General features: G+C 35.0%; 1 long non-coding RNA gene across 1 annotated transcript; it reads left to right on the plus strand.

Moving 5' to 3' along the window:
- The first annotated feature begins 11159 nt into the window (after window positions 1-11159).
- Window positions 11160-14884, plus strand: LOC135118112 (uncharacterized). The gene is made up of 2 exons (XR_010277373.1): window positions 11160-11468; window positions 13970-14884. It is a non-coding gene; the product is annotated as an uncharacterized LOC135118112 (long non-coding RNA).
- Window positions 14885-15346: the final 462 nt, after the last annotated feature.

Genomic DNA, 15346 nt, shown 5'->3' on the forward strand with positions numbered 1-15346 from the left:
GTACATAAAGCTTTGGTAAGGATAGCTGTGTGTCGTTTTGTGTGACAGCAAGTGTACTATTTTTTTTTATGGCGTTGAGGATGTGTACTTGGAATTGTCGTTTAAAGTGCCAGTGCTGTCAGTGTCGTATGTTCTTGAGTGACAGTGATATGGAAGAGTATTTACAACAGGATAGATTTTCTTTTTTGCAGATCTTTGTGATGCAAGATCGATAGTGGTTAGTTACTAGTGTGTGATCTGATCTTTAATTAATAGCAATAGGTATGCAATTCTTTTCGTATTTTTTTTTATTTCCATGACTGTTTTCTACAGCACCCCGTGGGAACAACCGCACTTTAACATGTTTAATTCTACTTTAGTTCGTTATTGGCTTCTTATAAAAAGGAAAATGCTATATTAAATAAAGTACCTACTTCTTTTTGGTGAAATAATTAAATTATCACTTTCGCTGTGGGTGCAGCATTAGGAATGTCAGGCTCTTAATGACAAAAACCCACCATGTTTCTTCTGGAGCCCTTCACGTACCAGGGCAGTTGGTTACAACTGCCCTGATAGATTCTGCCGAGGCCGGGATTTTTCGAAGGAGTTATCCCGCAAAAATACCTGTGGTACACTTACATTGTGCCTCAATTTGTCACTGACACTTTACGGCGAAGGACTTATTTGAAAGACATCCTTAAAACGAAAGATAAAAATAAACATTCTCAGAAATGAAGCATCAGATACAAACTTACCAGGAAACCAACGGAAAGGTACATCACTGGTCTTTTAATTTAATTCTTACTCATATAAATGCGAAAATAACTGTGCCAAAACTTCTGAATCGATTAAAATTAAATTTTTTGCACAAGTAGTCTACTAGAGCCTGAAAAATGTAATTTATCTTTTCATTAGAAAGGCTACTTAAGACCCAATAACATAGAAGTGCTTAACAGTGATGTGGGTGACATCGCGGGGAGTAGCTACTTACTTCAGTTTTTTTTATCTTTGCATGACTTTAGAATATAAGCTTTTCCCAGTTTCACCCACACCTACCTCTAGAGACAACATTTACGTTACCGTTAGAGCAAAAAGTAAGCCTTCTCAATCGACTAACAAAAGTTTAACAAACAAACTCAATTCCTATCAAGTTATAACTAAATACAGAGTCAGTCGTTTACTAGAATTCCCGGGGGAATTTCCAATATCAAGAGAGCTAAGGTTGCCTAGCAACGATACAGCTTCCTACAAAATACGAACCTATAATTATATTTTTAGTTTTCAGTACTGAACGCTGTGGATTTTTCGAGGAATTAGTTCAACTGGGTTTGTTTTCAGGTATTCAGTTTATTGATAAACGAACCTTTGATCCATGGAACTGTAATGAAACACTCTTGTTTGTTGTTTCTCAAAAATACGCTTTTATTTTGTTTTTTTTTTGTTTTTCGAGCTGCATTGTGAGGATTAAATGAAAGGCTTGCTGTTTTATTTTTGGAAACAGAGTGTAGTACTCAAAAAAATGCATTTTGGTTTAAGTGCATTTTTTCAGTTTTTACAAGTTTACTACAAGATATAATATAGCCTACAATTAATTGGCTTGTCAAAAATAAAAAATAAAAATTGTAAATCGATACAGTAAATTATTATTGTCAGATCTATTTTAATAAGCATATTAATGTCGATTTGTAACTACGTCTTATAAAATATAATATAATATATGGCTGAGTATGCAAAGAATTATAAATAAAATTAGTATTAACTATGAGTATTATTAACTAACATTTGGTGTCGTTACAGATCTTAGGATTGCACTTTGCAATAAATTATAATTAAGTATGTATAAAATATAATCAAGTAAATATTCTTAATTCTACTTTTATACCCATCATAAACTGTGTACCTACTTTAATATAGAATTTTATACAAATTACAATTGTAAACTGAAATTCATCTACATTGACTATCATTATGACAATCTTGTGTAAAAATGGCAAATCAACTAATTTTATGTTAATTATATTTACGTAGGTAAAGACATCATAATTCTCCTAAACACACAATTTGTGATGCATTATCATTAAATTCTTAACTTAAATACCTAAACATTTTGACTAATAAACACAAAAATAATAAATTAATCTACAATAAACAATTTTACTATTCAGCTGGCTCCTTGTACCGTATATCGCAACCTCTATAAGCGAATTCTATAAGCAATCTCTTGATTTCATCTTCAGTCATCGTTTCAGGGAAATTTGTTCGGCCTACTAGAACCTTCTGTATGGCTTTGTGAAACTCGTGGGCTGCCATCTTGGTCGGTTTGGGTAGTACTTGGCCTTTATGCAGTACGTTGTCGGGTTCAGGAATCATTCTGTAATCAAAGATAGGACAATTTTAGTGTCAATGGATAAGGTGATCTATTTTGTAGGATGTGTAAGTGCGATTACTATGCGTTAGCGGTCTTTAACTATATTAGATGTACTTAATAACGTAACTAATATTATTTAATTGCCTTAGTAGCTTCTACCAGCGGTTTCATCCGCATCCCTTGAGCATCTCGGACCCGGATAAATAGACTATATTTTTCTTCGATAAATAGGCTAATTAAGACGATACCTTGTTGCGATGTTCACGGGCGAACTGGGTAAATGGTTGATAGAACTATGCGATAGCAATGTAAATAGATAGAGAGAGGAAACATGCACCTGCTCGAAAAAAAATAACGTAAGCGCCATACTAAATAAAAAAATATTAAAAATTCAATTTTATGTTTCTTTAAAAACTGATTTCTGATTATTGTTTAATAAGATATTATCTACATTCTTCATTATTTTAATGTGACAGAAAGTACATAACTACGACATAAAATTCATAAAATGTTGTTTTTAGAGGTAAGTTCTGATTTTTTCTATCGAGAAAAGTTACTTGTTTTATGTTTTTGTCTTCGGATTAATGGAGGTAATATAGTCAACAAACACATATAAAAAAATATTCAAATAAATATTCTTAAATTAAAATTAACGTTAAAAAAATGTTTAATTTCCAGGTATCGCCTTAACCATAACTATCCTGGGATTAGTGCTTTCAAACAAACAAACGATCTGTTAATCTTTTTTTTAATTATGTTTTACTAAAATTGCCTTCAAATTGAAGTGAAGCCGAGACATCAACTAATTTTAAATAATACAAAAACAATCTATTAATACTAATACAGTGCATCAAAAAATTGCTCCTCATCGCTGTCACTGGGTGTCAGTGACAGCGATGAGGAGCAATTTTTTGATGCACTGTATTAGTTTTAAATTGTATATATATATATATATAAGTTTATTTTATTTTATTTTCAATTAATGTAAATATTTTGTGAATAAAAAGATTTTGTGAGAAAAAAAAAATCTATTACCTAATCCAAATCAATAAGTACCCAAGGTACTATTACAAGTTTTTATTTCATTTGATTCACAAATACGTTCCTTCATAAACCGAGTGAAGCCTTAAGAAATAGCTAGTCTACTCCAGAAAGCCTATCTTCCGTCGACGACGTACAGGAACATAACCATGTAGTATATACTATATAGGTTGTAGTACATAGTTTTGTAAGCTCCTTTGTCGGACCTAAAGCTCCAAGGGATTTGCGTGATGGAAGTGTCGCAAACCAAAGTTGTGACACAACTATGTAGGTAATATTTCTTACATTTATAACGTAAGAGGATTAGGAAGTATTTAGTTTCAAAGAATGAAAGAAAGAATGTAAAATAAATGTAGACTAAATATAGGTTCTGCTGAAGTGTGTGCTTGCGAAAATGGTGGTAATTTGACTGATTTCTGAAAAATCTTTCCGTTGTTATTTATGTTTTAATATATACCAAGGTTTCCTAAGACTCTTACGAATCTGCTGCTTTAAGTTTCATCGAAACCAGCAGAAAGCCTAATTTGAAACATAAAAAAAAACTTCAAACTAATACCACAGAAAGTACCAGTTATATCTACACTCCATTCTGCTAAGTGCAGACACATAGACAGCCACACAGCACCATACTTTAAAACAGTCGATAGAAAACTTTTAGTTCACAACTCTTACTCTAATGCAATTAGAGTTGATTCCGCTGCAGGCAGTCTGAGGGAGGTAACTAGTTGCCAGTTAGTTTCTATACAATCTACAATCCTGGTAGACTGTTTGTCAGGGAATACGAGCTCTTAGACTGAATGTTATGTTTATAATGAACTTAAGGAAAGGGTACTAAATCATCTTATGCGTAGAAATTATTTTGGTTACAAGTGTAAGGTTCTGTTGAAGTTCTTAGTATAAGGATAAACCCTGTAACAATAGTTTGAGTACTTATAAATAAATATACTAAAACTTCCATCGTTTAAACTAAACGGGAAGAAAAGTACATTTTGTCACTATTCAAAAGGACGTGATTCCTGACAATTACCAGGGCAATAAAACAAACTGTGGGTAACTAACTTTAAAAAGTTTAAAAAGTAGAAAGAAGTACCTAGATGATAGATGAAGATGTTTGAATAAAGTTATTTATTTCCTTAGTTTGTTTTTACGTGAAGGAAAATAATACATTTTCTTCACTATTTCATATGGATACTCGTGTCAGGTACCAGGGCGACATAACAGCGCGTAGGTAACGCCTGTCGCCAGCAGTGATGGCGACGCTTTCCTCCGTCCCTCTTGCTAAGCGGTCGAGCTTGTCTACGTTAGCTATGGATAAGGCCGCTGCCTCGAATTTTGCGGGCAGCGAGCGGGGCGGCAGCGGCGGCGGCGCGGGAGCGGCAGGATCTTACGCGTATAATCAAATGGACCGGCCCTCGAATACAGCGGCGCGGGAGCGGGCAACGAGCGGTGAGCTCCATTCAAAACGGTGACCGCCCGCGCCGCCGCCGCTGCCGCCCCGCTGCCCGCAAAATTCGAGGCAGCGGCCTAAAAGATCAAAATCCATCGAATAAAGAATAATTTTATTTAAAAATCTAACTTTGTCTCCCACAGGTAACTTACTTACAGGTTATATACAAAAGTAGAAAGAAGTAGATGCGTGGATAAGGTTATTTTCTACTGATCTTTTTTACGGGAAGAAAATAAAACATTTTCCTCACTATTTCATATGGATACTCGTGTCAGGTACAAGGGCGACATAAAAGCGCGTAGGTAACGCCTGTCGCCAGCAGTGACGGCGACGCCTTCCTCCGTCCCTCTTGCTAAGCGGTCGAGCTTGTCTACGTTAGGTATTTGTATGATGGCTGACCACTCTGTTTAGTTTCAAAAATGTTTACAACGCTCACAAGATTACGGCATTTTGTCAATATATTTTTTTACGTGAAGAATAAATAATACATCATCATCTGCCTAGCCTTTTCCCAACTATGTTGGGGTCGGCTTCCAGTCTAACCGGATGCAGCTGAGTACCACGGTTTTACAAGGAGCGACTGCCTATCTGACCTCCTCAACCCAGTTACCTGGGCAACCCGATACCCCTTGGTAAAACTGGTTGTCAGACTTTCTGGCTTCTGACTACCCGTATGATAAGAATAAATAATACACTTATCTCACTATTTAATAGGAAAACTCGTGTCAGGTACCAGGACAGCATAAAAGCGCGTAGGTAACGCCTGTCGCTAGCAGTGATGGCGACGCTTTCCTCCGTCCCTCTTGCTAAGCGGTCGAACATGTCTACGTTACGTATTTGTATGAAGGTATGTGTGAGATTCTGCTAGTGGTTTCACCTGCTTACCCAGAACTGCTTCCGCGTATGGATAAAAAGTAGCCTATATTTTATTCTGATATATAAGCTATATTACTGCCAAGTCTTAGCAAAATCCTCCGAACAATTTCAGCGTGAAAAAGTAAGCAACCTATTCAAAAATAAAACTTCGTTTCTTTTGCATGAAAACAATGACTTCTTTGCATTCTGCGTACTTCAGAATTACGAAAGCAGCTGACATAATTACAGTCAATATTCAAAGCCTTAAACAAAGGGTTGATTATAGAAAAGAAACCACTAATAATGGGAATAGCACCACTTTACTGCAGACGCTGTAATTTGCACTGCAATAGTGAACACAAACTGTTGGTTCACAGAGTCAATTATAGAAATAATGAGCAAAAACTATTATGGGTTCATAATGAATCAATATGTGTAGATGACTCGGGAAAATGTAGCATATAGGTCACCTATTTTTACGCACTTTTATTACTTACCTACTAATGGCCTAAAGCTAATGAGTTTGTTTGTTCGTTGCTAGAACGTGCTTATTTTAGGAACTAATGGACCGATATGAACAATTGTTTCAGTGTTAGGTAGCCCATTTATCGAGGCATTTTTAACTGGATACGCGAAGTAGTCCCACGTAATGAGGATGGAAACGCTGGCAGAAGTTGCTGTTTAAAAAAGTTCATAGTATAAGGCTGGCTTTTATTTCGCACAAAGATTTACTGAGCATTGCCATCCAACGTGGCAATGCTGACAGCCTTATGGGTGCATTACCTAGTGACAGCGCCGAGGACCAACTTTTTAATGCTCTTTATTAATTTTAAGCTGTGTAGATATGTTGTACGATTATTTTTAGTTTCATCTAAATATGAGTACATTTGATTATGATGATGACAATGAAAAATAAATGTCGGAGTACTAAAATAAAAAGTACATAGTTAGACTCCTATTATTACACAGATACCTATTACCCTCTTCTGTATATTTACTAATCAGCTTACGTATTCGATCCGCGACTGATAGATAGGTAGATATCATTGTTACAATTGGCTTTATTCCGTCAATAAAGCCTTAGCTTGTCAAGATAACAACTGTCATCTCGTGTACAAATTATAGACATGATAACAAAAGACGATCTAATAGTATCACGTACTAAGTACATTATGTATTTGCAAGATACTCTTTGAATGTACAAATATATGTAGTTCCAGTATGGATCTGGGCAGTTTGTTGCGCCACTTCTTCTTCCCAGCAAAAACACATAGGAAGTGGTGAAGTGTGGGCGTTTTGGGGGCTGTCTTCTATAAATTTCTGACGTTCGAAAAGTGTTTGAAAAAACGATTTTTGATTGGCATACCATAAAATTATCATATGTGGTGTTAGGAGTTATACTACGACTTGCTTTGGGTTACTGGTTAGCAATGCTATTCAAATGTTAGATAATCGTTTCACACAACTTCATAACTGATATTCTATAACCAAGAGCTAACACTAAACAATGAAATAACGAGAATTGCCCAGCCTGTTGCTAGTTGTCACACATTCCTATTGCTCTGACAAATACATAAACTTAACTAAAGTAATATTATGAGCTATCAAGTGTAAAAACGGCATTAAAGCTATGTACTTTTGCATCAAAAGATAATTTTTCGCTCATCACTGAGCACATACTGCAAGCTACGGAGAAACGTTCAAATTTCATATTTGTACTTTCATAACAAACAAACAAATATCAAAGTTCAACTGTAACTCCATAAGCTTAAAGTAGAATTTCGTACAACGATTAATTCCAGCGAAAATGAGCACTGAAAATGAGGATATGACATCGGTAATAAGCGCACTTGTAGTTGGAATTCCAGTAATTCACAAAGGGAAGCTACAAATGAAAAGTACGTAGTTTATAAACAAAGCTTCAGAGCTTCTGCTACAATTTAGTTGAATGCGCTTATTACTAAGTCAGGGGAAACCTGCTAGCGCAAACATATGTTTGAAACTTTGAATGACTCACTTGTCCGTGGGGTTCCGAAGCAAAAAGTGCACCTTACAGCCGGCGCCCCTCGGCGATATCTGACGCAAACCTTACGATTACACCTTTAAATTTACAAGAAAAAACACACACACCACACGGAGCTTTCAATCGCACCCGAACTGTCGACAAAATGCCGGGGAAAGACCGTCAGAGTCATTCAAGACCACTTTTTTTTTTCAACAAGCCCGGGGTGGATGGTGCTATTCAAAAGTCGACCGTAGCTGATTGAGTTAGGGTTTGTTTTTGCTTGTGGGTGTTTATTTAGGGGTGCATCTGGAAGCCGGCTGGCCCCATTTGTGTGATTTACCCCGACATGTGGCCGATTCGCTCGGAACGGGAATGAAGCACACTCAACGTACAAAAATGAATGATATCGCAACCAATATCACAAGAGAGATTCGGATGTGTTTTTTGTTTCGACTTATCGTGATTTCCTCTCTTTTATTCGATGAGAGTTTATCTGGTAGTTTGCTGTGTGATTTGTGTCAGTGCATTCATTGCTTTTAGGTATTTTTCTACTTTTGAGTGCAGTATGTGAAAGTATCCGTATAGTTTATGTAATCCCTAATCCATGCCATAACGAGACAAAATAATTAGATAAAAGTTCCTTCATTATAGTTTTATTACCAATTCCCACAAAGCATTCAATAGTTCACCCTTTCACCGACAGCTACCCGCTACACTGTTTCACATTCTCAAATAGAACACGATTCAAAAACATACAGCAAAACCAACCCCAATAGAGAAACATAAATGAAACCCTCCAATGGTCACGAACGACGGATAAAAATATCAACAAGAGCACGTGGCTACGATACGCATGGAGAGATTCTGTCAATCGCTCGAACAATTTACATAACAAGCTCATAGACCCGAGGTTCTATTATACCCAACCCTTTAACACCCAAAATAAATTCCAGTTTTTAAATCTCGAACAATAGTATTATTTAAAAAAAACCGACCAAGTGCGACTCGGACTCGCGCACGTAGGGTTCCGTACCATCCAAACTAATGTTCTATATATATTTATGGATATCGAGCAAAAATTAGCAAAACGTTTGTTGTATGGGAGCCCCCCGAAATATTTATTTTATTCTAGTTTTTAGTATTTGTCGTTATAGCGGCAACAGTAATACATCATCTGTGAAAATTTAAACTCTCTAACTAACATGGTTCATGAGATACAGCCTGGTGACAGACGGACGGACAGAGGAGCGAAAACAATAGGGTCCCGTTTCACCCTTTGGGTACGGAACCCTAAAAAGAATGAGCTACGTGAAACTAGATTCTGTTTAAATTTGGAACTACGTGGGGTCATTGTTTAAACCAGTTGGCACGTTCCAAATTTAATTTTTAGGGTTGTCTAATAATGGTCAGCTAGATTTATGGTTAGGCTAAAATCACATCTGCTCATAATTAAAAAGAATTAATTCGTAATTTATTCAAATTAAATCTTAACAAATAAAATATTTGGTATTGTGCTATTTTATTACCAACTATTTTTTTTTTAATAATAGAAACGGCTTAACATAATGTATGAGACCGGACTGGACCAAATCGTAGCTTTATTCAGGATATTATTATACTTGTTAAAAATAATTTTATTGACGCCAATACAAAGGAAGAATTTATTTGCTTGTCGTCAACTTCAGTATTCATACGTCTTGTTGGTTAGGGAATGTCTATTGATGACTTAAGTTAACCCTTATGTGATCATAACAATTGATCGCCCGCATGAATCAGGAACCCACATTATTTCTATACATTCTGAAGTGAGTCCTGATAATTACTAGAACTTTCACTAAAAACCACTAACTTTACTAATTTGATAAACATAATACCTATAAACTACTGAAGAAGAAGAACTTCTACTGTTTAAAAATGTTAAAATATTCGTCAAAATATAATGTCGAATAAATTAATAATAAAATCTAATCATAGGTATACGTCAAAATCTTTATCTCTTTTATGCAAATTATACCCAACATAACTTACCACTTTAGTATTGCAAAAAATGTTTATCGAAATTCTCTTAGGAATATTCCAAATGCTATTCATAGACAAAACTAGTTACGTGTGGCCTCGTGTATTCAAACTCCAAGCATAGACAACATTCATTCTGTAGAAATGAGTTTCCAATTACTTATTGCTTATTCATTGATATAAGACAATTTTTAGTAGAAGGTTGCTGGGCCTTTATATAGTTTATTTTTTTGAAAATTTCATTTGTAAATAATAGTTCAACAGATACCTGGTCTTTTGGCTTGAAAATCATAAAATACCATGCTTCCCTGCTGCATTAAGATCGAAAAGGAGTGTCACTCCTACTCTTTATACTTACTTATTGTCACTCCTGCTCATTATACTTATGCAAACCTTGTTACTTCACTGATGTATTTTAAGAGTCAGAGACATTCTAAGGTTTTCTAAGAAATACGGGCAGGCCAGTGCATGCAAATAAATAATTTATTTTGACCTTTCAAATGTGTTGGGGAGCTTGTGGCTCAGTAATAGCCGCACAGGTTGATCAATCATATCGTAATGCATTTAATTTGGATTCGTCCGTTAGTCTGGTAACAGGGTTGAGTATTTTCATCAGATAGGCAGTCACTCTATGAAAAACGCTGGTACTCAACTGCATCACTGGAAGTTACACTAGAAGTTGATGCTAAATTACCGATTGGAAAAGGCTGGACAGATGATGACCTTTCAAATGTTCGCCTGCGTACTGTCCCTTATAGATGGCAAGCGGTGATGAAATAGAATCGAATCTTGTCACCAAGTATTTTGCCACATCTGGTGTGTAGGTAAGTAAGGGTTGCGTTATGCGCTTGAGTTTCATCTTAGCTTTAACTCCACCAAACCTGAGAATCTAAGAGATATGCTTACGATGACAGAAATGGATATTGATACAGTAGGTACCTATTTAGATAAAAAACTGTTGCCGGTAATGTTTTATCTTTATCTTTATTTGTAAGCAGTTATTTAAGTATCGTTGAACTATGACCTCATTTTAGACAAGTTGGAGTTCCCAGATTGTTATGTTATGTATGTTTTTTTTCTTTTCTTTAAAATAAATACCTATAATACCTGTAGATTACATTGCATATTTACCGTACCCTTTAAAATTTTAAATAGACATTATTAAAACCAATAAATATTAAATTACGTATAATTATAGTTATACATAGTCTGTTTGACGAGCAAATCTAATCTCAATGCAGTTAAGTTATTTAACACCGTAAAACAATAAAATACAATAAATTTCTTATCACTAACCGTAATAAATATTGACTATGTTGATAACGTGCCACAGAATTTTACACCTTACAACATTCGTAGAAAAACTGAAATAGCTTGAATGCCATCTCAGACTGATATTAAAACAACGTGTTTCCTAAAATAGTATAGAAAATATATGTAATGCAAAGAAAAATTTTTCAAGCTATTTCAAGTGTTACGGCCTTGTGTTAAGGTCGATATTCGCGTGAGATATTTCGATAAGGTGCGAACTTTAGTTGAGTACTGTTCATGACAATGGCCGCACGTAGTCTGAGGCATACGTTTACGAACTGAGACAAATGACAGTCGCGTACGCATCGCTCGAAGGAAAACGGTGACACCAGTTTATAGTGAAATAAAATCGTGAAAAATCCATGCTGTGATATCATGCGAACTGATTTCAAAGGATATTTGTGCCCAGGATATATAATTGTGTTCGTGTTTTGGATAACGTGAATGTAAGAATTATTTCGAGTACTGTTTTGGTGTGATTTGCTTTGATTTGCCGTGGTATGTTATTGTTATTATAGGCTAGTCTTGTACGTGGCGGTAGGCTTCCATTCTCACTCACCCGCATTTACAATAACATGAGGAAATGGGACACCTAGCTAATTACACATACCACAAAACTATCCAACGAAACATATTAGGAATTAATTCGTATATATATACTAAAGATATACCTAGCTAAATAAAAAGTCACTTAACAAATAAACTTTCCGTGCTACTGGTCGGTAACAAAACATATGTAGGCCAAAGAAATCAAAACAATAACAGTCTGATAAGATCTCGAATATAGTTACCAACTGTAACCTAACACCAAGGAAAGATCCACAGTGGAATCCTTACAAATATTTAGTATAAACTATCTACAGAGAAAGTGGCCTTCGATGGAAAAATACAGAAAATGTTTTGCTAAGATTTAGTTCAACAAACAACGTAGAAAATGAATACTTCGTGTTTTCAAAAATAAAGTGAGTGTAGAGATTAAAATTACTTTTTGGAAAAGTGCAACTGGAAATAGCCTGCAAAGTCCTATTTAAACTGAACGCATTTGACGTTGACTAGGATAATTTTTAGAAGCATAGGTACCTAAGTAAACTTAATAATAAGTTGTGGAATCTGATTCAGTAACAAGCCACGGTTTATAATTGTGTCAACTTCTTATTATTCATCTCACGTTTGTGGAGAATCAATACAATACAATGAAAAATTATAAATAGTTTTGCTAGTGTACAATGCTGTACGCATAGTTCAGTAAGTATAGGAAACAAAATTAATTGAAAACAAAATGACTAGCGGAGATATCATAATGCAAAATCTAAGAAAGTAGCTCGCTAAAATGAAGGTGTTCATTGGACAACAAACGTTAGTAGCTTCGCCCTTACACGCCTTCCACAGAACCCGTCGATTATTTTCAAAATAAAATCACCAATCAATCAAGACCAATCTTTGACAGATTGGTTTTGATTTGACTAGGATCCACTCTTCCTTCCTCCGTAGTATTGGGTGTTCAGTTTAGCCAAGGTATATTACATCACATTAGTAGTCCTAGTCTGGTTTCGGGTCCAAATAATGACAGCCTTAACTGTCGGCCAACACTTGGCCCACAGTATTGGCTGACAGTGTATTCCAACAATCTGGGTTCTGGCCGATATCAGACCGAGAAAAAGTATGATAGGATTCACGATTGCCATAAAATTATACAGTCGTGGTTAAGAACCGGTGTTAATTCATGTACTAAAGATATTTCTAATTAATATGCATTCTGTGTCTAGCCTATTCAAAACCGTTTACGAATTCAAAAGTAGATTGTCAATGACCTAGATAAAAACACTAAAACCTGCTTTGTACTTACCTATGTCATGTCAATGAAACCGCGAACAAAATGTGTTTAGTTATTTAGATAATTGATAATAATAGTTTTTTTTTCGTATACGTAACAAAGTCAGTGAGAAAAATAAGTCTTGCGGAAAGTTCACTGATTCAATTGATGATGCTTAATCTTAAGACCTATAGATACAAGTGACACTGCAAAGACTACATAATATCTAGTCACTAAAATAATAAAGATTGCATGATGAGCACTCAAATTCATACCTCAAAAGAATTCAGAACCTATTCACAAGTAATAACAGTTGATTTTCCAATACACGTCTTGTTATCATAAAAACATCTGGACGGACAAAATAGGTGGGACATCTAAGCTTAGCGGGCTGGTTACCATGGCAACATTAGTGGAGCGCACTCTCCAAGGATTATCCCTTCCCCCTTTTCCCCTTTTCCTGGATTTCACGACGCTCACAGGATACTGAGTAGAAACTCTTTGCTAATTAAAAAGTCGTTCATGACAAAAACTGTGAAAGACTCGGGCGTCGCAAAAATAAAAAGTAAAAAATTAATTTAGCGCGAATGGTCTCTGATGTAAGTTTTTATTAAAGCACAAAGAACTTATGTAGTATTTTTGTACATGCTTTTTTATTAACGGTAGCATAATTAAATACAGAACGGGATTCTAGGAAATTATTCCAGGAATTATTGTTCTCCGTGTGCATTTAAAAATAAACTCTGCTTCATACTACCTTTTAATTAATTTTATTGGAACTGCAAGATTACTTTTTAATAGTATTTACGCGTATTCCAATTAATTAACTATTAATTAATAACGTCAACAATACGAATACCAATTAAAACTTGATTCAATTAGTGAAAGCATAAACGCGTATCAATTTTTAATTGGCACATAAGCCCTCTTTACACACACATAAACAGCATTCATTCGCATAAACTGTTACATAATAAAACCGTACACATACCAATTGATATAATAACAGTAATACATAATGTACTGTCGGGTACAGATGCGAAAACTATGTCATCGTACAAAATCAATAACCGCGGCGCTTCATTAAAATATCATTTTACTGTCAACCAAATTAATTGGTAAATTTATTTTCAGGAGTGTACGCGTCTGTACCAATGTGGACATATTCGAGTGTGGACATAGCTGGGACGCATATCAGTAGGACTGATCGGATCAAGATCTATTTGTCGGAATGCGTGGTGTGTTTCTGTATAGTATTCTTTATTCTTTGTGTAGGACTACTGCTGTATTTGTTCTTTCATTTGTACACGACAGTGACGTCAGCTGGGAAACTTGCTGGGACTTTAGCGGAGAGTTGAATGTTTAGTATTATGAAGACTGAGAATCTAGTGTTTGTGAAGATGTACTTTGTGATAATTTTAGTTTTTAAGGAGACGAGGAGATGAAGAGATTGTTAGTGATACGATATTAACGATGTTAGTCATTACTTATAACCTGTCTATAAAATTGTTATTCAGAAACAAAAATGGTGCTTAAACAATGTTATATATTTAAATATCTAGAAATTGATGAAGACCAAGCATTAAAACCATGATTCTTCACACAAGGGACTATTTGTCCATTAAGAATACTTAGGTAACATTAGAATCAGCTTTACCTAACATTTTCTACTACAACATTTCTATTTCCTTTTAACACAATATTTGAACCAGAATGTTTTGCTACTGCAGAAGAAAATAGAAAAGTAGCCTTTAATATTCCTTTGAGAGCATTTCCCAGGAACTTCTCTGTATAAAATTCCAATAGCTTCAAAGACATTTGTATTAAAGTTGTAATTTGTACTGAAATCGCTATGGCACATAAGACCTTTTCCGACTATTTCAAGAGATATTTAACAAGCAAACTTACAGAGCGTAATCGCTACTTAAACGTGGACTCTAATAGAAAATGCTTTTACAGTTGGCTTATCGGCAAATTAACATGGGACATTCAACCTTAAGGTATAGACTCAAGGTTGAAGATTAAATGGGTGGAAATTAAAAAGTTCTATCTGCCAAAAACATGGGTAAATTGGTCCCTACATTAATAGGGTCCGTCTGTGGTCTCAACGCACTGGACAGCTTTGTGGTGGAGTGTCAATAGTGTCACAGTATGAATGTCGCAGTGTCCAATGTTTTGCTAGACCACAAAATTGTGGTCTGTTTTTCTGTTTGCATTTGCTGATTAGATTGGCTGTTTTGTTTTGTTTGTGTTTATTAAATGCTTAACTTAACAGATGTTAAGTTTAAGAAAATTTAAAAATAAATGGCTCGATTGTACGTCATGTAGCTTTAAAGTAATCAAAATTGACTAGGTTCTAAAAATGAAACCTTAAAAAAATACAGCATAATAATAACTCACTTTTACAAAGTACTTAAAAAAACATAAAGTTACGAGATCTGCAATCTGAAATAAATAAAAATAATATCGATCGGTTTCCCCAATAATCAGAAATTGGCACATAAGCATGAG

The sequence above is a fragment of the Helicoverpa armigera genome, chromosome 18 (assembly GCF_030705265.1).
Source record: "Helicoverpa armigera isolate CAAS_96S chromosome 18, ASM3070526v1, whole genome shotgun sequence".
In the NCBI taxonomy this organism is placed as follows: Eukaryota; Metazoa; Arthropoda; class Insecta; order Lepidoptera; family Noctuidae; genus Helicoverpa; species Helicoverpa armigera.